The sequence below is a fragment of the Dunckerocampus dactyliophorus genome, chromosome 15, assembly GCF_027744805.1.
Source record: "Dunckerocampus dactyliophorus isolate RoL2022-P2 chromosome 15, RoL_Ddac_1.1, whole genome shotgun sequence".
NCBI lineage: Eukaryota > Metazoa > Chordata > Actinopteri > Syngnathiformes > Syngnathidae > Dunckerocampus > Dunckerocampus dactyliophorus.
This window is the reverse complement of record NC_072833.1, coordinates 12629668-12651981: the sequence shown is the minus strand read 5'-3', so window position 1 is coordinate 12651981 and position 22314 is coordinate 12629668. Positions and strand designations below refer to the sequence as shown.

The 22314-nt window shown below is 39.8% G+C and overlaps 1 protein-coding gene across 45 annotated transcripts in view; it reads left to right on the top strand.

Moving 5' to 3' along the window:
* LOC129194857 (receptor-type tyrosine-protein phosphatase delta-like) overlaps positions 1 to 22314 on the top strand; it is a 415432-nt gene that overhangs the window by 224263 nt on the left and 168855 nt on the right. For all 45 annotated transcript variants that reach the window (XM_054800309.1, XM_054800310.1, XM_054800348.1 and 42 more), the window contains one exon: positions 3159 to 3206. The gene's annotated coding sequence lies outside the window, so the exon portion shown is untranslated. The remainder of the gene's footprint in view (positions 1 to 3158; positions 3207 to 22314) is intronic.

Genomic DNA, 22314 nt, shown 5'->3' with positions numbered 1-22314 from the left:
TTGAAAGAAGAACAGGAAAAATGTAAGTCTTTGTGGCAGCATCTGAGAAACTTATACGTAACTTTCACTTTGTCTCATAGCGCACAACTGTGGTGCATTCATGGACCGCTGAACAAAGTGGGAATAAATGCTAGGCGAAACATAATGAAACAAAACAACCCAGCTATGCAAAAACTATGGGCTTTCTAACAGTACATTATTTTTCCAGTAAAATAAAAATCCTTATTTCCAAAATTGATATGCATTTACACAAAATTCTATGTAGTCATTTACAGAACTATTTTTTTTAACTTGATTTTTTTTTGTCATCGCTTCTAAAAGTTTTCCATGACCCAAAAACACTCATCAAAGATTTTCTATCAGACAGGACCTGCTGTAAAAGAATGTCAACGGTAACTTTTATCTTCCGTGTCTAGAAAGTTAGGCTAGATATCTAAGCTACATCAGTCACAGCTGCTTGTGAGGAAACTCAGGTTTAATTAAACAAAATAAATAAAACAAGTGGCCTCTGGGCTTAAAGCTCGTCCATGTGCTAATGATCGGCGCTCCAGCCTCCGTGCTTAAAAACCCACCAAATTCTCTCCTTCTGTGTCACAAAACACCCGAAGCTGCAATCATCCAGACACAGCTGGCTAGCTGCACCGCTGTAGATTGCCTTTTTTCAATTAACTCCAGCCAACATTATCACAACACAGCATCGTGGTTGTGAATAACTTCTAAAAGCTGGGGGTTGGAGTCAAAAAAAAAAAAAATGCCCCCCCCCCATATTTTGTAAATAAAGTGACATGACTCATTAATATGATGAATGACTGTGCAATTCTCTCCCATCAAAGCCCTCCCTCTTGTAGGGGCCTTTCTGGGGGGGAAAAAACCTGTTAAAACGTGCACCTCAAAGTGCTGAAGCAAGCAAAGCCGCCAGCCAAACTCTTTCTTTTCAATTGCTGACGGTCCCAAGGACCCATTTTGTGTTAACATCAAATCATTAACGTCACCCCCCGTACAACAATCATAGAGAGATGGTGTCAATGGGGGGGAAGCAAAGAGAATAGTCAAAAATCCCCCATATGACAGGAGTGCTCTGCTGCTTTTTCAGCACGAACTACAAAACGGTTCTTCTATATGACAGGCCAGACAAATAATTTCACCGAATAACAGAGTACTGCCACAGGACTCTTGCTTATGTTCACGGTTATTTTTGTTTTCTTATTGGTGATTTAAACACTAGCAATTCAGCCCTGTCCACATAGAAACACTCCTGGGATTTTTTTGGCGAATTGAAAAAAAAAAAAAAAAAAAAAAAAATGCGTCCACACTTTGTCGGGTTAGTAAATAGTCCCATCCAAACGGGAACGGATCACTGTGAGAAAACGATGTAATACACTAAACAGACACTCAGACAGAACCACTTGGCACCAAAATCATAGAAGAAGATAGTCCCGCCGTCCAAAGTCCACTTTCCAGGGCTTGTCTAGACTGACGACGAACTGGAATTACTTCTACAAGCCATTTTGGAGGTCAAGACAAAAAATATCAGGAGAACGTCGACTGGGGTGCGTCATGCCAGTCGAAATATTCAAATATTATGTCACTTATGGTCACGTGACAGTGAAACTGTGATTTCTGTACAATGGAGACTATCCATCCATCCATTTTCTATACCGCTTCTCCTCTTTTAGGGTCGCGGGGCCTAACCCAGCTGACTTCGGGCGACAGGCGGGGTACACCCTGGACTGGTCACCAGCATAGACAAACAACCATTCACACCTATGGACAATTTAGAGTCACCAATTAACCTAAAATGCATCTTTTTTGGAATGTGGGAGGAAACCGGAGTACCCGGAGAAAACCCCCACATGCACGGGGAGAACATGCAAACTCCACACAGAGATGCCCAAGGGAGAATCTAACCCAGGTCTTCCCGATCTCCAGACTGTTACTGTGTTGGCCAACATGCTAACCACTAGACCACCGTGCTAGTACTAGACTAGAAAAAATCTTCAAACGGTAAAAAAATAAATACTACTATAAAAAAGCTACTTCTCGAACTACAAAATGACTTCTTCAATGATTAACAACTTCGCGATCAGTGAAACAAACTGTTTTTAGAGCAATATAAATCCACTTCTAGAGCAATGAAACAAAACATTGAAAAACAACTTGTTGAACAGTGAAATTCAGTGTTTTCTCTACAATGGAAACTAACTTCCACAACAATGGAAAAACAACTTCTCAAACAATAAATATTCACTTCTAAAATAAAAAAAAGAACACCAAAAAAACCCGTAAAACAGTAAAACAAAAAAAAAATACTCTAAAAAACTGCTTCTCGAACTATGAACTACAACGGTTAACTTTGCGATCAGTGAGACAAACTTTTTTTCGAGCAATATAAATCCTATTCTAGAGCAAGGAAACAAAAATGTTCAATCTTGGGGAAAACAAGTTCTTGAAGAGTGAAATGTTTTAAATGGTTTATATGCAACGGAAAACAACCCTCACAACAATGCGAAACAACTTATATAAAATAGAAAAATTTAAAAAATAACCAATTCTTAGAACACTGAAAAACATCTTTTGGAACAATGCAAAAGAACTTCTAGAATTTGGAACATGCTATTATGCCATATGACTATAAAATAACCGAAATAATGAAAAAACTCTCAGATTGACTTTGTATTTAGGAGATGTAGGCATGGATTTTCAGTGCAATCATCTGAACACACAGAACAACAAGCTAGCTGAAGTAGACGTAGATTTTACCTTAGGGGACATAAATGGACTCCCCGCATCCGTAGTAAATAAACATGTCACTTCTTTTATTTTGTAAGGTCATTTTCTACAAGGCAGCAGTGTGTTTGCCAGCATGTAAAACAAGCTCAAGGCTTATAGATTTCCTTGACAGCTTGATGGTGTTCCCACAATGACTTCATTTGGAGTTAAATCAAGTTCTTGAGGACCAAAAATATCCTCCATGGCAAAGTGGGACACACCGTATTACTTACTTTTGACAATTTACTCCAGGGAGCACCCAAACTCCCTCCGCCCCTGAGCCCTTGTCTTGATTACGGGAGTTCCTCATTGATCAATCACTGTCAGAGAAGGCTGCTCTGTAATTGTTCTAATCATGACTGATAATCCTCCTCTTCTCTCTGTCGCAGGTCTCAGGAGAGAGAATGTTCCCTGACTTTCACACCTTCAACCTCAAGGTAGGCTTTTTCTAAAGCCCGCTATTTCTGGAGGTGGGGGTTATCTTTTACGGCCAAATGGTCTTTTAATGGGGGAGGGGGGGCTGCACCGTGCCATGAAACTACATTGAGATAAGAGAAGGTTGCCGACATGTTTGAATCATTTCACTAGCCTGGAATAGAATGCAATGCCTATAAATTGTATTTATGGGTCGGTCTCTTGAAAGGGGTACCAAACGCGTGGCCATAGCGTGACATATCAAACAGAATTGAAAGTTATTTTCGAACCAATTTGCATTTGAAAATAATGTATTACTTTAATATATATCAGCATCACCATATCTGTCACTCTAAATGCTTTAATTTACCTTAAATTGTCACAAACATGCTCCAAAATGCAGTAACACACTTGACCTTTCGCGGAAGCGTGATATAAAAAAAAAACACAAACAGTTTATTGCAAAATCAGAGGCAAAAAAAGTCAAACAGAATGTCAGTGGTCAATGTGAGTGACCGGAAGAAAAGGTCTGTTGCTCTCTCTCGCTCTGGTTTGTGTAGAAGTCAGCCCCTTTGGCGCCACCTATTGGGTCGCACGTATGACTCTCTCTATGCCGAATATAAGACAAACTGTCTTTTTCTGTGTTTTTTTCTAGGGACAAAAAAACCTTCTTATAGTTGGGTCGATACGGTTGCGCTATCTACAACAGGGTGCTGAACCTATGGAACATTATGCAATTCTAAAAAAAAAAAAACAAAGCTCAGAGGGACTGTTATCAAGCCCAAAAACATTTAACCGAGAAATGCACATGATGATGATAATAATTTGTTATATTGTTGCAGGAAATGGCAGTATGGTAAAGGTTCCCCAGCCCATGACATAGTGTGTGATGCACCGTGCTGCTCCTTTCAATTGTCACTTGTTAGCTCATGTAGCATTTCATGAATACAATAGCTGACATGACGCCATCTGTCACGTCTGGCCAAAAAGACATGTGCACAATTGCAAACGCCTGATATGCAAATCCGGGGCCGCTGTACTTCATGCAAATGTCGATTTCCGAATGTCATTTATATGACAGCTGTAACGCCGGCCCGCTTCCATAATGTTTTGACTGCAGCAAATGGAATCCTGCTCATCAGCGAATAAGAGGACGGTCAGAAAACCTCTCAGTGACATGATTGTTTTTATTCAACTTTGAAAACATATTAAGGATTAACGCTGATGCGGTGCTATGCAAACGCTGGGAAAATAATTGAGAAAAAATCTGACTATTTTTGCATTTTATAATGTTGACTAGTCGGGCCTGCATTGGCATTTAGTGAGATTGCTATGTCATTGTCTGCAGTAAAGGATTATGTTCTATGGGGCGGGCGGGGCAAAGTTTTTAAATTTAAAATGTAATCAGCACAATCACCATAAGCAATCAGTTCCTCTTCATTTCACCTGATCCACACCACCACCACCACCACCATCCTCCACCCTGCTTTAAGAGAAAGCATCTTATCAGGGCGCCCGGATTAAGTCTTGACTTTGATGAATATCTGAAAGTTTTTTTTTGGGGGGGTATCAAAAGTTTACATTTGAGATGATGTTCAAGGATGTGAACATACAGTAAGGCAGAATGTGTTTCAGAGTGGAAAGGAAATTCAAGTACTTTTGGCAATATCTGCAGAACTACACATGCTAACTATGTTCAACCACTCCGAGGCAGCGCCCATTTAGGTCAAGCTCCTGACTAAACGGGATGTGGTAGAAGGTAAAATAGTATATGACCGTGGGTGATGCTTTTAAATGTATGTATCATTTTAGCTTCTACTGCATCCCGTTTAGGGAGCTAACTAGTGGCCGCCTAGTGGTGCTTGTGAACGTTCTTAATCCTTCCCGTCCCTGATTGTGGCATCTGTTGTACTGCATATAAACACCAAATTACTTGAACATTTGATGTCTTTACTCACCAAAAGGGACGCACTGGTTTACCTTCTACAGCAGCCCATTTAAGTTGCAAACTATTAAATAACCTGAACTAATTAGTCTTGTTTGATGAGTATAGATAAATGTCAAGTACAGCAGTTTTGGTGTTATCTGAACAACAGATGCCACAAACAGGGCTGGGAACAATTAAAGCAAGTTCAACAACCACCAGTGACGTGGTCAGGGGAGGCACCTGTCATGATGAAAAATACAAAAACAAATAACATAAAATCTATATTCATATTTATATTAATTTCTATTAATATTCGCCTACCTTCTGAGTACACACTGAGTCGGCTCATGGCGCCTGCCAGTTTCTGTTTGTCAGCATGTTGCCAGTAATATAATGTTGCGGAAACATTTATTGTACACCATGGCAACAATGACAGCCTGTGTAGTTTTTGTTGTAGCAATTGCAGGAAAAACAGTAGAAGGTAAATGGAGTGAGGTGCCCCCCAAATGACGAAATTAGCGCATTGCTACATCAGCATATTGACATGTTGGCATGATCGTATTTTTCAATTAAAGTCAGGTCTGTCTATAATCCATTAGTTTATTTTTAAGATCAACAATTAAGATAAAGCAGTCACAGTAACGGTGAGTGCAGTGAGTTGTGTTTCTCTAGCAGTTGTTTCGTTGCTAATTTGCTCATATTTATACCCTGACTCCATCATTACTGTAATGAAATGTCTTGTAATGAGTTTGGTGGAAGAAGGGGAATTAAACGTCTAAAACGCTTCGGGGATTGCTGTTGAATTACAATCAATGGGAAGCACAGCTGGATCCTGAGGTGTTTGGCCACTTGTTTAGAGTGAGTGCTTTGTTATTGACGCCGTCGCTCAATTGGTGAGCCCGAGACGGAGCTCGTTCTTTTTCTTGAGCACAAGCATTGATCAGCAAACGACATGCTTACTTTGTGCTTTCACACCTAGCCATGCATTTATTACGCTGCTAGGGTTTGGGGAATGGCTAAAAGCTGTTAAGCTATTGGAAGCCAAGACAATGAATGCACTGTTATGTAATCACGTGTGAACTGATAGCGCCAGACCTGGCGAGTCCGACAATACTAAAGACCTCTAAGGTAGCTAATCCGCAGTCCACATGGGCATAAGATGCTGTCCGGGGGGCCATGAGAGGCAGGGAGTACTTTCAATGTTAGTGCAGATCTGCCAACATGTACAGATTTATTGTACTCAACATGCGATTTGACTCTTGAATATGCTTGTATGCTTCACAGCTCTCCATTTTGTTGCATTTTGCTGGTTTCAGTTTCGAGTTCAGTCTGTACAGGACAGATAAATAAATATAAATTGTCAATAGTATTTCAAATCGGGGGGCAAGACAGAAAATAATTGGAAAAAGACTGCATTAGTGGATCTTTGACTATTTCTTTGACTATGTCCTAAAAGGAAAACTATACTTTTTTTGGGGTAGTTTTGCCCATCATCCACAATCCTTATGTCAGACATGAGCATACGTCTTCCTCTTTTCTGTGCAAAACGGATAAAAAGAGACAGCTCAGTACTGCACGTAATGGGATACACCTATTCCGCCTACAAAGACTGTTATCAAAAACCTCCAAGACAACAAGGTTTTATGGTTTAATAACCATGTAGTAACAGGTACATTCATGATAACATTTAATACTTGCAGTATTTTGACCTATTTTGGTCCTTTTAAACATTACCGGAACTTCCTTCCTCAGCACATTGATTTCACATAGCAACTTTAACAAACTCTAAAATAAAAACACAGCAGCAGTGGCAGCAGCTCTGATATGTAGCCTTACCTTTTTGGTAGTGGTCTGAGGCACTGTGAGCACGGCACTGACGTGCAGCGGGAATCTAGTCACTATCCGGTCTGTTCTGACTCGGTGTCAAAGCGTCAGTAACGTACTTCAATCGGCGTAACAATGCTAATAATAATAATAACAATGTCGCTGTAGCTTGGTTAATGTGCACTTCACACTATATGAAAATGGAGCGTTCTTGACTCTTTTTGGAGACTTTTTCAGATGACTTTATAGGCGGAATAAGTGTTTCCCATTACGCGCACTAATGAGCTGTCTCTTTTTAGCTGTTTTTATGTCTTTAGAACGCTCAGAAAAGAGAAAGACGTGTTTGTCTCATAAGGACTGTGGATGGTGGGCAAAATTCCAAAAAAAGGTAGAGTGTTTCTGCACTATAGAGGATGTTTGACTAGCAATTCTGCAGTAGGTCCTTAAAACATGAGATATGCCACATAGAGCATCTTTGAGCAGCAGTAGGAACCATTTCATATTGAGAAGTGTTTACCAGCCTTTATTGAGCCAAGGCACATCTTTTTAATATCATGGCACACCACCAAGCGTGTCATGACTTATTCTGTTTTATGAATCGATGTCATTGTTGTAGCATGAGGGCATCACCCCCATATATTTTGGTGTTTTGATGGTTAAGACTTTTATTGCATCAGTAAAGTTGTTAGTATGCTCGACAGTTCTGCACACGCAGATGTCACCTCTATACCTGTACTTCGCCACAAGGTAGATTATCCTGCCAAATGTGCGTCACGTCAGTCCAGCATGGAGGAAGACCACATACTTTGTCGTTACAGTGTGGCATATTAATGAAAAGAAATATTTTCTGTTCTGTTGTAGAAGAACATTTAGTTGTTCTGCCTGTCACGCTGCATCACTGGCATATAGAGCAACAACGATACATTGTTGTAAATAAATAATAATTTTCGAACAAATTAAGTAAAATTGGATAATTTACTGCAGCACACCTGATGATCTTGCATGGCCCACTAATATGCCGTAGATTCCGAAGAGTAACAGTCTGCCTGTCATGTGGAGGATATTTGACTCTTATATTTGATTCTGAAAGACAGATCACTCTTGATGCCAATCTATAGTACTGTTATTTTAACATACAAATACTACATAATGCTCCAGTCAGGTATTGCTGCATTTTGTTCACTTAAAAATCACCTTCACAGTCTAAAACTTGCTGCTTATTTTCACACTGTTTACATTAAAACCCAGCCAGTAGGGAAATGGCTCTCCTAATAAGGAGTGAGATGGACTAATCTGGCCAACATGAACCAAAAGACCTTTTAGAAAGCGCCAAAAAATGACAAGCGATTATCAAAGCGCCTCCAGGCTGGAGACGGCGTAATCCCCCAGATGTTGAAGTCCGAATTAGATCCCTCAAACAATGTCAGGTTGTCTGCGCCGGTTAAAGCGTCGCCATTTTAGTCCCAAAATGAAGTTGACCCCGTCAGAAAGCTTAAGGACGTAACAAAGCCCCCGGAGCTGTCGTATTCCTTCATCTGCGTTCATCTCCTAGCTGTAATAAGTCCACACTCTCGTCAGACCACAGGGCTAATAAGGCTTTTATCTGCTTTCTGACTGATATTAGATATTAACACCTCATCAACATTAAGCCAGCGGTGGGCTATACTGCTTTCCTCCTTCACAATTTGTATTATCCCAACCATGTCCCCCAAAGAAATCTTACAAAATTCAAATTAAGCAGCCACGTTGAATAGCCAGAAGGACGCAGCTGCCCATCACTTACTCCCAAGCAACTCTGCGTTTGCTCTGCTAGTACGACTCATTTTGTCAAGTGTGAACGCGATCATCCTAACCCCACTGTGCACACCAGGGTGGTGTGGACCAAAACCCATCTATCAAGGGGTCTCGGTTCGCTTTCAAATAAACTCTGGTGTGATTTGGTTGACTCACATGTGAATGTTGCACGTACAGTACCAAAGACACAGACCCGTGTTCAAATGACTGCATGCATAAATTACAAAACAACTCGCTATATTACAAGGAAAAACTTTTAATGTTTAAAGGCACAATATTATAAGACTAGAAACGTAATGTTATAATTATAAATGGTATGCATACATGCATGTGCAGTACCTGGGCCTTCAGTGGGGACTTAACTGGCCAGAAATGTTCTCAGCAGACACTATGAGGGCTGGTATTGTTAAAAGAACATATATAATGACATTATATCTTGCCGTACGCTGCCATTCACCCTGACTGGGAGTCTAACCCCAGTCTACTCTGCCAACCATTGCAATGCAACCATTACACATTGCGCCAACCAGCCGCTTACAAAAAAAGCTGAATTCTAACACTATAGATGACTCCCAGGTCACTAATATATCATTATTCATAAAGCAAGACACCGAATGAACCTTTTATCTTTGAGGACGTTGACTTTCATTTCTGCTAGTAACTTTGACCATTAGTAACTTCCACCGGTGATTGGTGGTGCTTGTAAATTTGGCACTTATTCAAATGTAACAAACGTAAGTACAACAGCTCTGTGATTTAGGGTTTAGACAACTTCAAATTTCTACACTACAACTTTATCTGGAATAGTTCAGGTTCAATATTTACCTAAAAAAAGGACAAAAACATAAAACCTTTCAATAAACTACTTCTACTCAGCAGAGATGTCAACTTCTCCTCGGTCAGCCATTGTGGGCGTAACTTGTCAAACGGTTTTGCTCTACTCAACCACTCAGAGGAGGGAAAAATGCTGACGTAATTGTTGGACAGCTAGCTGGCCTTGTGAGGCAAATCTGAAATCTGATTGGTTAAAGAAACAGCCCCATTGCTAACAGTGTTTAACCGACACTACTTATTCTGAAGGCCAAGGGCAATTAGATTGATGTGGCAACACATAGAAGCTGAAATATGATTGGACAAAAAAAACATACATGTACACGACTGGAAGCAATGCAGCGAAGATACACGCTACAGAAAGAAGATAATAGACTGTTGGGAATAAATTCACACAATTTCATGGAACAAATACTAGGATTTAAGTTGTAAATGTAAATCAGTGCTTCGGAAAGTGTTTGCTGGCCAGTCTGCACACCACTGCTATTTAGTTTGTTTATAAAAAAACCCCAAAAAACATATAGACCTTGTTCTATATGAAAACTAGCCTTAAAGTACTTCTGTTATGATCTGAATTGAAAAAAATCCGGTTAAAATTCAATGAAATGACCTTGACCTTCTTGGAGGGGCGGGATGCCCCTTCAATATAATGGTACGGGGAACACAATACCAGAGAACTGAACCACACGCGTGGACACAGCTTGCGAGTGTTGCAGATCAGCCACGATCTTTATAAAATACTCTGAAATGGATCTTGGCAGAAGCGTATGAATGATAAATGCTGTGCCGGCGGTGATGAAAATATGTCTGAGTGACACAATCAGGATTTGTTGGTTGTAAAAAAAAAGAAACTATAAATAGGAACTTCAGTTGGGTGATCTTTGCCATCTTTACTGCAGGGGGTGGTAGCGCATTTGTGACATTCTTTTGCATCATAACACTTAAAAACACATGAAATGTTTTATCATTAACAAGCTGTGGACTGACACATGACAAGCGGTTATATTTGTCTTTAGAAGTATCAAAACCCACTGTTTCTTATGTGGGGGAGGAGTGCAAAGGTTTCTTATCATCCCTCGTGGCATCTTTTGTCAGGTGCTGTGTGGAGAAAAAAAAGAGAGAAATATTAACTGGAAAATATAGCTGGGAGAGATAGAAAATAAATTACTTGGCTGTGGAAAGGAAAAAGAAGGAAGATATTTATCAAGTGGAGATGGAAATGTCTGCTAAGTCTGTGCCCTGGCCTTAAAAAATTAAAGGGATGTGCTCTGCGATGGACAATGAAGCCTTTAATTGGCATTTTTGGTCCTAATTTTGGAGCTACTTACAGTATCTCACAAAAGGGACACTACTAAAGCAATGGTTATACTTTAGAGTAGCCAGTGTACAGCTCGTATAGCAGTATAGATTTACTATGCCGAGAGAATGACACAACACACCTCGTGGCTGAGAAGATAATTGTGTCTGGAGTGGTAATGTCATGGCCTGGGGCAGCACGAGTGCTGCTGGCAATTGGGTGCGGTTCATTGCGGAGAATTCCAAAATGTGCCCAGCCATTATTGTCTAAATAGCTGGCAAAACAAATGACTAGCAAGATTATTGTGTACTGATGGTGATAGCATCATGGTCTGGAGCTGCACGAGTGCTGTCGATTGCTGAAATGTGAGTTGTGTACTCACTTTGTTAGGTACTGTGTATGCACATACACATCTGAGCTACGTAATGTAGTTACATTCATTAGCCTAGCTCTGTGTTGAAAAAGCTTAACTGGTGAAAACAATCTCCAGGCTTCTACATAAGTGAGCATGTTAGCAAGTATAAAGGTTAAACTATCAGGGATGCGTTCTCCATCCATCTGAAGCCAATTGTACACATTCAGCTCAAGCTAGTGGGTGTGGGGGGTAGGCATGGCGGTGGTGTTGGTTGTGGTGGTGGGGGGTTTCAAGAAAACTGGCGAGTCAATATTGATTGATCCCGTAGCCTTAGCAATTACCTCCATGTGCAGAAGACCATGTTAAGGTCAGTATTATCTTTGCTCATTTTACGGGTCATCTACCCTCGCTTTTCCCCTCAGCCAACCACTGGGACAAATTAACAGGGGTAAACACTTTTTGCTCACCTTGATGAAATTTACGGTGCAAAGAAAAAAAAAAAAAAGCTCAGCATAAGGTGTGGGAAGATGGCGCGTCGGAAGGTTGACCCCTTGCTATTTTGCCGGTGAACCGAGCTTGGTGCTAAAGCACCGTAAATCAGATGCCGCAATGAAAGTGCTCAGTGAAAATGTAATGAGGCTATTAAAATAATGTATTTTATAGGACGAGCGGGAACATGCTATTTGCATTGTCGAATGACTGTTGTTTTTTTCTAATACAAAGTGCAAAATAGTAAAAATAATCTCAATATCCCATCATTATTGGCTTTTTGAGGCCTTTAAACTAAGCTTAAATAATTGTGCATTCACACCTGTCCACATTGGTTCGGTTAAAATGAACTCTGGTATGTTTGCTAGTACGGTTCGTTTGGTCACGTGTGTGTCATCTGAAACCTCATCTGAAACCTAGTGCACACCAAACAAGCAGACAGTGATGACCTGAACTTTGGTGTGGTTCGCTTTACTTGATCTCAAATGTGAACGCTACATCGACCAACGACACGAATATGTCCCTTATGTCACAAAAGCTGCCTAATCAAGTCCTTACTTTATTGTGGAGTCTTTGGTCTCATGACAAACATACCAGTGTGAACACGAAGTCAACCTCAACAAAGTTTGCACCAAGTATAAAAAAATGTTTGGTCCGGACCAGAGTGTCAAACCACAAGTGTGAATGAACCCTAACATTAATGCTGTGATATTCCCAATGCAAAATCAATGCCCGTTAATTATCAGGATTGTCAACAATGGATGGGCTTATCAGTGGGCAGAGGACAGCAGCTTGGGGTGCACCATCAGCTTGTAGTCCCTATCGTTGACTTCTCTTGATTGATTGACTGAAAGTGTTGTTATATCACAAATCACAAATCCCAGTGATTACCAAAGAAGTCGTACCAAACGGCGTGTCTTGACAGCAACCAGATAAAAGGGGGTGACACGAGGTGGGGGACGGTGGCGGTGGTGGCAGCGGCGGCATGTTTAACAGTGTGAACAATATGCCGGAATTCTGGCGAGGGGAGCTCTAATAAATATCACAAAAGTGATGGCAGCACATGATCATGCGTACAGATGGGACCGGATGTTAAGATATCAAATTAAAGTTGCAGTTGTACCATAGAGCATACAAGAATACATTGGCATAAACTAATGAAGTCTACCTTAATGCTATGATGCAGGTTTTAATTAATATATTTGTTTATTATTGTTAAAGCGGTTGTTCACACTGGTTCTTCGATCACGGTGTATCATAGCAATCTCCAGATACTATGCAAAAGTGCCCTCTGGTGCATGTGAGCAGTATATGATGCTGTTGTTTTGTAAATTTTTGTCAATCCCAGTGCATCTTTCCTTTGACCTATTGCACTTTAAATTGGAATTTGTTATGCTGTTAAAAGGAAATTACACACAAGCACAAGTTGTTAAAGTAGCCATAAAAAGACGAGAAGTAATCATCATGTGCATTTGAGTAGGCCACGATTGATAGAATGTTTGTACACGAGAAACTGGATTATTTTGTCTTTGAGGGCGGCCTCAAAAGAGCTTTCTCGTAGCTTTAATACTTTATTTTAAAAGGTCCAATATTATCCTTATTTAGGTCCCACAATAGTGTATCGGAAGTGTGTTGCCTTGACACTGGAATTTAGACGTTTAAAAGTGCTTTTAGTTTTGTGTGTCTGTAGCTTTAATGCTAATTTACAGAAACACTGGTACGGCACTGGTGCAACGGGCAGTAAAAGACGCCATATATCTAGGTATTGACATGTGCCTGCGTGTTTCTTTCCATCCGCTCGCTCTACCAAACAGGCTAGATGACAAGCGGATTCACTCTGTGCATCTGTCTCAACACCTGGGCACGGTGGTTCTATAAGATTTAAGATTCAAGAGTTTTATTGTCATATAGTGGAATAAGTGAACGGAATAAGTGAACCCCCCTGTCAGTCATTCAGTCTCCTTGGCCCACTGGGTGGAGGCTGGGCTACTAGCAAGTGCACACAAAGAGTGCGGCAAGTTAGCGTGGTGAGGAGTAACTAGCAAGCAAACGGAAATATGAATGAAGGCACGGAAGCGATGGTGGAAGTGTGGAAATAGTTTGGTTTTAAACGGGATGAACAAGGTGAGCCCATGAACACCGACGATCCGATATGTCGCAATTGTTGGAAAGTATTGGTGACGAAGAAAGATAATACGACCAACTTGCATGCGCACCTCAAACACAACCAACCTATTCAGTTTTCCCAACTGAGGGGAAAAAAAAAAAAGCATTCGTCGTCCCAACAGTTAATGCAAACTGAGGCGTTTAGTTGGCAAAGTAAATATAAACAAAACAGCGCAAAATGGTGCATGCTTACAGACAGTGTCTTTCGCTACATTCCTGTTCAGAAATAATACCCAATGTTGATTATTCATTGAAGCGTCCCACCGCTATTATCGGTCCGATTTTGTCATAAAATGTGATATCGGTAGTAATCAGAATCGGGTTTATTCCCGATAATGAAAACCGATTACCTGACTGCCCTGAAGTTGGCTAGCTCCCCACGTTATCACCTGGGACGCTATCTGTTCAACCATTCAGTGAAGCACACATAAACTGCACTCCCTGAAGGTCTTAACGTTCTTGCGAGCTCGTCGATCTTCTCGCTAGTGAATTCACGTTCCCATGATAATAGAAGGTACCAAAGTCTTGAATCTCCACTTCCTTCCTAGCCGCTTGACTTTCATCTTAGCCCCGGCTCTGCTGCCTCGATATCACTGGGTAGACAGGGAATCACACTGATGCGGGACGTCGTTCTCATGGCACGTAAAATTGTGCTTGAATAAACAAACAGAGCTGCTTGAAAGGCAGAGCTGCGTGGTGGCGGTGTTAATTCCACGACAGGATATGTCACACATTTGTATTGTTGGTTTATTTTTATTTTATTTCATTGACATTCCAATTACAATGTTAAATACTCTTGCGAAATTAGTTTATTGCTTTTGATGTGGTCTACTCACATTATTATGCCAGTTATAGTACAGTAATGAAAAAAATTGTCTCAAAATAATGTTGACAATAATATCTTTTATCAACAGTAATTTGTAGGACAATTATCGTCCAGCAAAATGTGTTTGTGACAGGCCTACATGTATCGCCTACAACAACGTAACATTAAGGAGTGGGACAGGCGGGCACAAACGTTAGCAACGCTAGTATAGCTATGTGAGCTACTGCTAATATTACGCTCACATTTTAACAGCAACTATGTTAGCCTATTTGCTGAAGAAAAGTTAAATAATCAAACTTACAGCTCTCATGTCTGTAGCTGTCTTTATTTTAAGATGTGTAGCGAAGCCTTTTTCTTGTTTTTATTTTTATTTTTTATTTTTTTCCCAACAATGCTGGCCTGGCCATGAAGTGCCGTATACACGGGGGGACTTATTTAGCCAGGAGCGGGTCACAGGCGGTATCATTCCACTGGGGAGGATGGAAGGAGATTTTTCCTTCACGATGAAAACCGAGAACTTGAAAAGCGACTCCCAAAAGTGGATATATGACGGACCCTCTTCTTCTACAGTCGTTTTTGGAAAAGTATTGCTTTTTTTTTTCTCTGACAAACTCAAATAAAAAAAAAATATTGTATTGACCGTGATATCTAAACCTTTGCAGTTTAGATACATAAAGGCTTGGCTGTAATTACAGTAGAGCGTTGAAAAACACTAACCCTCCCCTGCTTTTTGTTGTTGTTTGGGTTCCCCATTTGCGCCTGTGACAATTTAAGTTTGTCCATTTAACGTCCCTGCAGTCGCTCTTATCACCTCACCTCACCTGCTGAGATGTGACACCTTCCCCTGGATTTGCTGAGGGATGTCTAACGCCCCCCCCACCAACCCCCCACCCCGCTAGCTTTAACAAAAAAATAAAAAAACGTGATCCTGTAAGCAAGACTGACAACACAATAATACTAATCTTTCATTGGTGGATTATCAGATTTGGAGCCCCCCGCTTGTTTACGGGCTCGACGACTATCGAAAAAGTTGATCTGTCAAGTTTATCGTACACTTGTCGCGTCAAGGCAGGGTTTTTTTTTTTGTGATCTTACAGTCGGCTGTGGATGGAAGATAAGCCTTGGATCAGGAAAAGGAGAACTTTTTTATCCAGTGAAATAAAGAAAAAGCCACACAGGTGTGTGTCTTTGACCTCTTTGTTGGCTGAAATCCACCGGACTCAAGTTAGCCATTTTAAAAGTGGACATAATCCATCCTTACTCAAGCCGCTGCCTTTCAAAGAGGAGGGTTCCTATTAATGTGTTGTTTGGAAGTCAGGAGTCCATTATTGAACCTTTCTGGCAGTGGCGGGTTCACAAAGTCAGGCTAACTGCTTAGCTACCTTTTCTCCTAAGGTCGCCGCCCCTTCAAAGCATCCCCCGTCAGAGGATATCTGGGAAAAACAGTTGCGGATACGATCGTTATCTGCTTTAAATCACGTCTTATCGGCTGTGCAAGGTGGGAACATTTGGACATCCACTCCAGGAACTACAAAAAAAAAAAAAAAAAAAGACAAAATTATTGTATTGACCCAATTATAAGACAACACCTGATTTTCACAAGACTCGTTTTTAGACAAATATTTTTTCAGGACAAAATCAGAGACCAAAAAAATGGTACTTTGTCCACAACACTTATGTGAGACATGGACACATACGTCTTTCTCTCTTCTGTGCATTCTAAAGATATTAAAACAGCTAAAAAGACGCATCTAAGCATGTATGTAATTGGAAAGACTTATTACTTAGCTACAGTGACTATTAACATTGTTATTCCGATCGAACTATGTTACTGGCGTACACCTTGCTACACCACACCTGCTAGCTACTAGCCGGCCAGCGATATCAATGCTCCCCGAAAAGAAGTTTGGGTAATGCTTAAAAGCACAGCAAAATACTGTAAGTATTACATGTTATCATGAATGTACCTGTTACATGGTCACAGCATGTATATAAAACCTTATTGGAGGTTTTGGAGGCGTTCCAGTAGCGGTCTTTGTTGGCGGCGTAGGTGTGTCCCATTACGTGCAGTAATGAGTTGCTATTTATATCTGTTTTTATATCTTTAGAATGCACAGAAAAGAGAATGATTGTGTTCATGTCTCACATAAGGATTGTGGATGATGGGCAAAATTAAAAAAAGGGTGTTTTTTCTTTCACATATCTTTTTTTGTTGAAGAAAAAACAGTAAAAAAAAAATATGAAACTAAACAAAATAAATATAAGGCCACCACTCTTTTTCAGGAACCGTTTTTGGAAAATTATTCTTTTCTCAGAAAATCAAAGAAAACGAATATTGTATTGGCCTGATTATAAGACCATCCTGTATATAAGGTGGACCTTCTTATTTGATGTTCATTTTTGGAACCGTATTTTAAAGCCAAAGACAAACATGGAAAAAAAAAAAAAACACAGTTTTGACCCAAATACTGTATCAGACAACCCTCTCTTTCAAGACCTGTTTTTGGAAAAATCATAGATGAAAAAAATGTACCCAAATATAAGACAGCCACTCATTTTGCACAAGCCGGTTTTGTACAAATATGTACAAAAAAATGACTTTATTGCTTTGAATATTTAACACACACAATTTAACACCCAAACTTAAAAAAAAAATGTATAACGCAAAACCAAAGAAATAAATAAAAAGACAAAATTAACATATTGACTCCAATAGATGACCCAGTTTTGGAAAACTCTTTTTTGAAACTATATTTTTGCAGCCAAAATTAAAGAAAACCAACCGTAATGGCTTCACTGGTCTACAACTTTTCAAAAAATGTCTGCTTCTGAGATAAAACATATCACCCTAGGTCAATTTTGGGCTGCTGAACCATCAAATGACCGTCAAAAAATCATATTAGTTAAAATTTTAAAGATATGCAAGGTTCTTTATTACATAACGTACAGGGAGTAATACACACTTTATGTGCATCATGACGATTCAACTAGGCACTTCTTGTGAAGTGAATACAGCTTCTGCATTCAACATTATGTGACCTTATTATGTGGCCTTCATTGCCAATTTTGGGCATATGGTATACCACAGGGGTGGTGTATCTTTAAAACAAGAGTTGATGAGCATTTGTAAACATCATTTTTGTACTCAGCGACCCAAATTAGCCAAGAAGTACTTTCATTTCAGAAACATTTTGAGTGTAGATCAGTGATATAAGACCACCCCTCTTATTAGACTATAAGACAAAAAAACATAATTACTGTATTGAGCCAAATATACAGTATGATGACCCTGAATATAGGATGACCACTCTTTTTCGAGACCGTTTACTCGCTTTAAAGACAACACTATGACATTGATTGATACAGTATATAAGACAACCTTTCTTATTCAAGAACCTTTTTGGGAAAAAAAAAAATATTGCATGTTTTGACAAAAAAGACAAAATTTAAAAAAATGAATGACCTAAATATAAAATGACCCTTCTTTTTCAAGACCCACTTTTGGGGGAAAAAAAATGAAGTCAAAATCAATCTCTTCCCCTCAAATATGAGGTAGCGACAAGTTTTCTGTGCTGGCATCGTAAAAGTGACACACGAGGCCGATGATACGGTAATCATGCAGATGAAATTCTCCAAGTGGAAATTAAAACGGCGTTAAGGTCACGTCTGACTGCGCTGCTTCACTGCAGCTCGTCCTTGAAAGGACTGTTGTCTTTTTTTCTTTTTTTTTTTTTTTTGAACATCATTTAATTTGCGTGACATCAAAGAAATGATGTTAGCGCAGCGCAACCTGGTGTCAACATGTTCTCATTCTTATTCCACTTGTGAGTGTCAGTCTGCAGCGCAAGATGTCAAGCACACGGCCCAGAATGCTACTCATTTGCTGCAGTTATTTATTTATAGGAGAACATCTGCCACCTTGGCTGACGTGCCCGCTTGTATTAGCCGCAAACTCTTCTTTTAGACCCCAAAACGCCAAAAGCTTGGCTGTACAGTATTCTTCATTCTGTTAGCTGTTAGCTTCCAAGTGATGTCATATAGGAGTCCATTTCTGCAGTGGTCTATAAAATAGGGCAGATGATTGCACTCAATGCTAACTGTTTACCAGGGCTTTAAAAGTATATGTCAGTTTGGAAAAAGTAACACATTGCTTAACTGACTTGAATATAAGATGAGTCCTCTTATTTACTCTGCAGCCATCTAGCCGTTTTCTATACCGCCTGTCCTCACCAGGGTTGCAGATATGCTGGAGCCTATCCCAGCTGTCTTCGGGCAAGACGGTACACTCTGGCCTATTCACCTTTTTTTGGAAAAAAATATTTCAAGTAAATATTTTCATTTCAACAAAAAACTAAAGGAGACAAAATGATTGTATCGACCTGAATATAAGACGACCCGTCTTTTTCAAGGTACATTTTTGTGATAATATCTCAAGACATTAACAAAGACAAATGATTGTATTGGCTCGAATATAAGATGACCCTGAATGTAAAACTTTTTTGGAAAAATATTTTTAACAAAATCTAAATCACAGTGGTAAAAAGTGACCGTATTGACCGACTATAAGTCAACTCTAAATATAAAATGGGTTCACATTTGTCAAGACAAAATATAGGATGACCCTATATATATATATCTTTTTCAAGATCCTTTTTTGTAAAACAAAATTCACATAAAGTCCGTAGAGAAAAAAAAGAAAAGACACAATTAGCGTACTGGCACGAATATAAGACAAACGACTGTTTTTGTATAAAAATAAATAAGCAAAAAGACAAAATTCTAAGACAACTCTAAATATAAGAGTATATGAATAGCAATAGTCAGTGGTAGCGCTCTTAAGCCGTCATTTGTGTTGGAAAATGGGTTTTGAACCTAAATACCAACTCCAGTTCATCATGGACTACCACAAACAGTTTGCGGCTGTTGAGCTTTCTTTAGTAACTGTCATACGTTCTGTACAGAAAACAATCCGTCTCTTAAAAAGGTCCTCAATGAGCGGGGTCTGCTAGCTAGATCTGTCGTCAGGGAGCCACAAACAGATTGAGCCCTGCAAGATGGATCTGTCGGCACTTCATTGTGCATATCTCTATTTAATGATATGATATTTAATTTCCCAGCCAAAGAACAACACCATTACCCAAAGCAGCGAGTCGTAGCGACACATTCTGCGACGCATTCTGAGCCTCCTTGGTGGTGCCATCATTGAAATAGGCTCCTATTTGCTGTCTTTTGATTTTATGCAGCTAAACTATCTTATGGCCTTTTTTTTCCTAGCACATGAATATGATGGATACAATCCATTTCTGTGCTCAATTGTTGTTGACTAAAATACAGTTTTGGAAAATATTTTTCAAATAAAGAACAGGAAGAAAAATACCTCACTGACCTGATTAAAATACCACTCTGGTCTTTTTCATAACCTGTTATTTTTATAGTAACATTTTTTAGGACAAAAACAAAAAATATGATTAAGACATCTTTTTAAAAACACCTTTTAAAAATGACAGCAAAAGATGAAGTTACTCTATTGACTTGATTAGACGGCCTTGAATGTAAGACGACCACGTAAATGCGCATACTCACAATTTGTTTGCCGCCACCTGTTGGTTTGCATGTATGTAAGATGACCCTCTTTTTTTTAAATATTTTTTTCTAGAAATACCATGTTATCTTATACGGCAGTTCGTCTTACATTCGGATCAATGCGCTATGTTTTGTCTTTGTTCTTTGTCGTTGTGTCTGTTTTTTATTTACCTATTTTTGTAAAACTATTTTTAAGACTAAAGAAATATAAAAAAATAACAGTGTAATGACCCATATAGGATCACCCTGAATGTAAGTCGACCCTCTTTTTCAAAACCCTTTTTTAGGCCCAGTGTTTTAAGACTAAATCCTTCCATCCATTTTCCATGCCACTTATCCTCATTAGGGTCGCGGGGGTATGCTGGAGTCTATCCCAGCTGACTTTGGGCGAGAGGCAAGGTACACCCTGGACTGGTCGCCAGCCAGTCGCAGGGCAAATCATACATTCATACCTATGGACAATTTAGAGTCGGAGATTCGAACACTTGTCTTCCTCGATCTCCTCACTGTGTAGCCAGCATGCTAACCACTCGGCCACCGTCCGGCCCTAAGACTAAATCAAATGCAAAATCACCCGTGTTGACAAAAAAAAAGTCAGAATTTAAAGACAGAAAAGAAAAATACTGTGTTTGCTCAAATATAAGATGGTCCCTCATTTAACAGCTGTTTTTGTGTGACATTTGTCGAGTACACGTTTTGGCCTTTTCTTCTAGCACATGAATATGATGGATGCCAGCCACCAGGCCTACTTTGCTAACCAGCAACGATCCATATCCGTGCTAACTGTTGTTGAGTACGCCCCTAGAGAACGATTGGCTTTCCGAAAGAATAAAAAGATTGTGGCCAGTTGTTTTGACCACAGATTGGAAAGCAGTTATCGTTTCAATGTGTGCTCGTAAGGTGGGGGGGAGGACATAGAGGTCAGCAAAAAAAAAAAAAGTAGAGTAAGTGCTCCCTTGGGCACAAACAAGGAGGGCCATTCAAATAGTCCCGCAGAGAGACCGGCAGGAAATTGATTTCAGCTTTATTCCCGCTCAAATGGATGAGCGTGCTGGCTGGCGGGTGACCTAATGCTACCAACCACGGACATCCACTCAAATTAGGACACCTTTGGAAGATATGGAGAGGCGCACTCCATGAATATAGTGTCCATTATGGCATTAGTTCACACATGGAATCATCTTCAGGTCGTCTGGTGCTTTTCATTTGTGTGCAGTGAGCCCTCCTTGTCCGATGTCCCCCTTTCCCCAGTCCCTATGCTGGCAGTGAGTGGTCCTCACCAACCAAACTGTTTCTGGGCAACTGTGCTCAGCACAAATTGCATTAGAGATGTAAACGCCTATTTCTACTGGACCACTGACACCAACCCTCCGGGGCCGACCTCTCCGGGGCCTACTGCAAAAAAAAGACCCAAACAAGGGGGTGAAACTGTAGTTACTGTAACCAGCACGTACATGCTTTCATGAAAATGTCACTTCAAATATGAATTTACATGCTTTAAAATGCACAAAACAAAGAGTGTTTCAGTAGTATTCCAAGTTCAAAGATCAAATGTAATTATATTCCGTAATATCATTATTACTTGTACATGCCAACGGGTTACATTGAATTTGCTTTCATTTCATTTGTTCAGACATTTCCTCCTGTTTATCCTGTTCAGGGTTAGCTGGAGCCTATCCCAGCTGACTTTGGGCAAGAGGCGTGATGCATGGCCTCCAGTCAATCACATTGCCTTTTTGTTTTTATTTATTTATTTATTTATTTTGTAGGGCTGTCTTTGACTAAGGATTTTCATAGACAAATCCGGTTCGTTTCATTTCGTCCATAGTCGACTAATTGTCGAATTTTATTTTTTTTAAGAACAGAGAGGCCATTCCGACAAATAAACTCTGTCACATGAAACTTTTTGTCAACTTTTTCCACATGAAAGAAAATGAGATGTTATTTTATTTGATGTATTTCATTTGAATTTATTTTGCAGTATGACATGAAAAGAACTTCAAGTGTAGATCTTAGCAAACTGAGTTAAGTTTATTTTA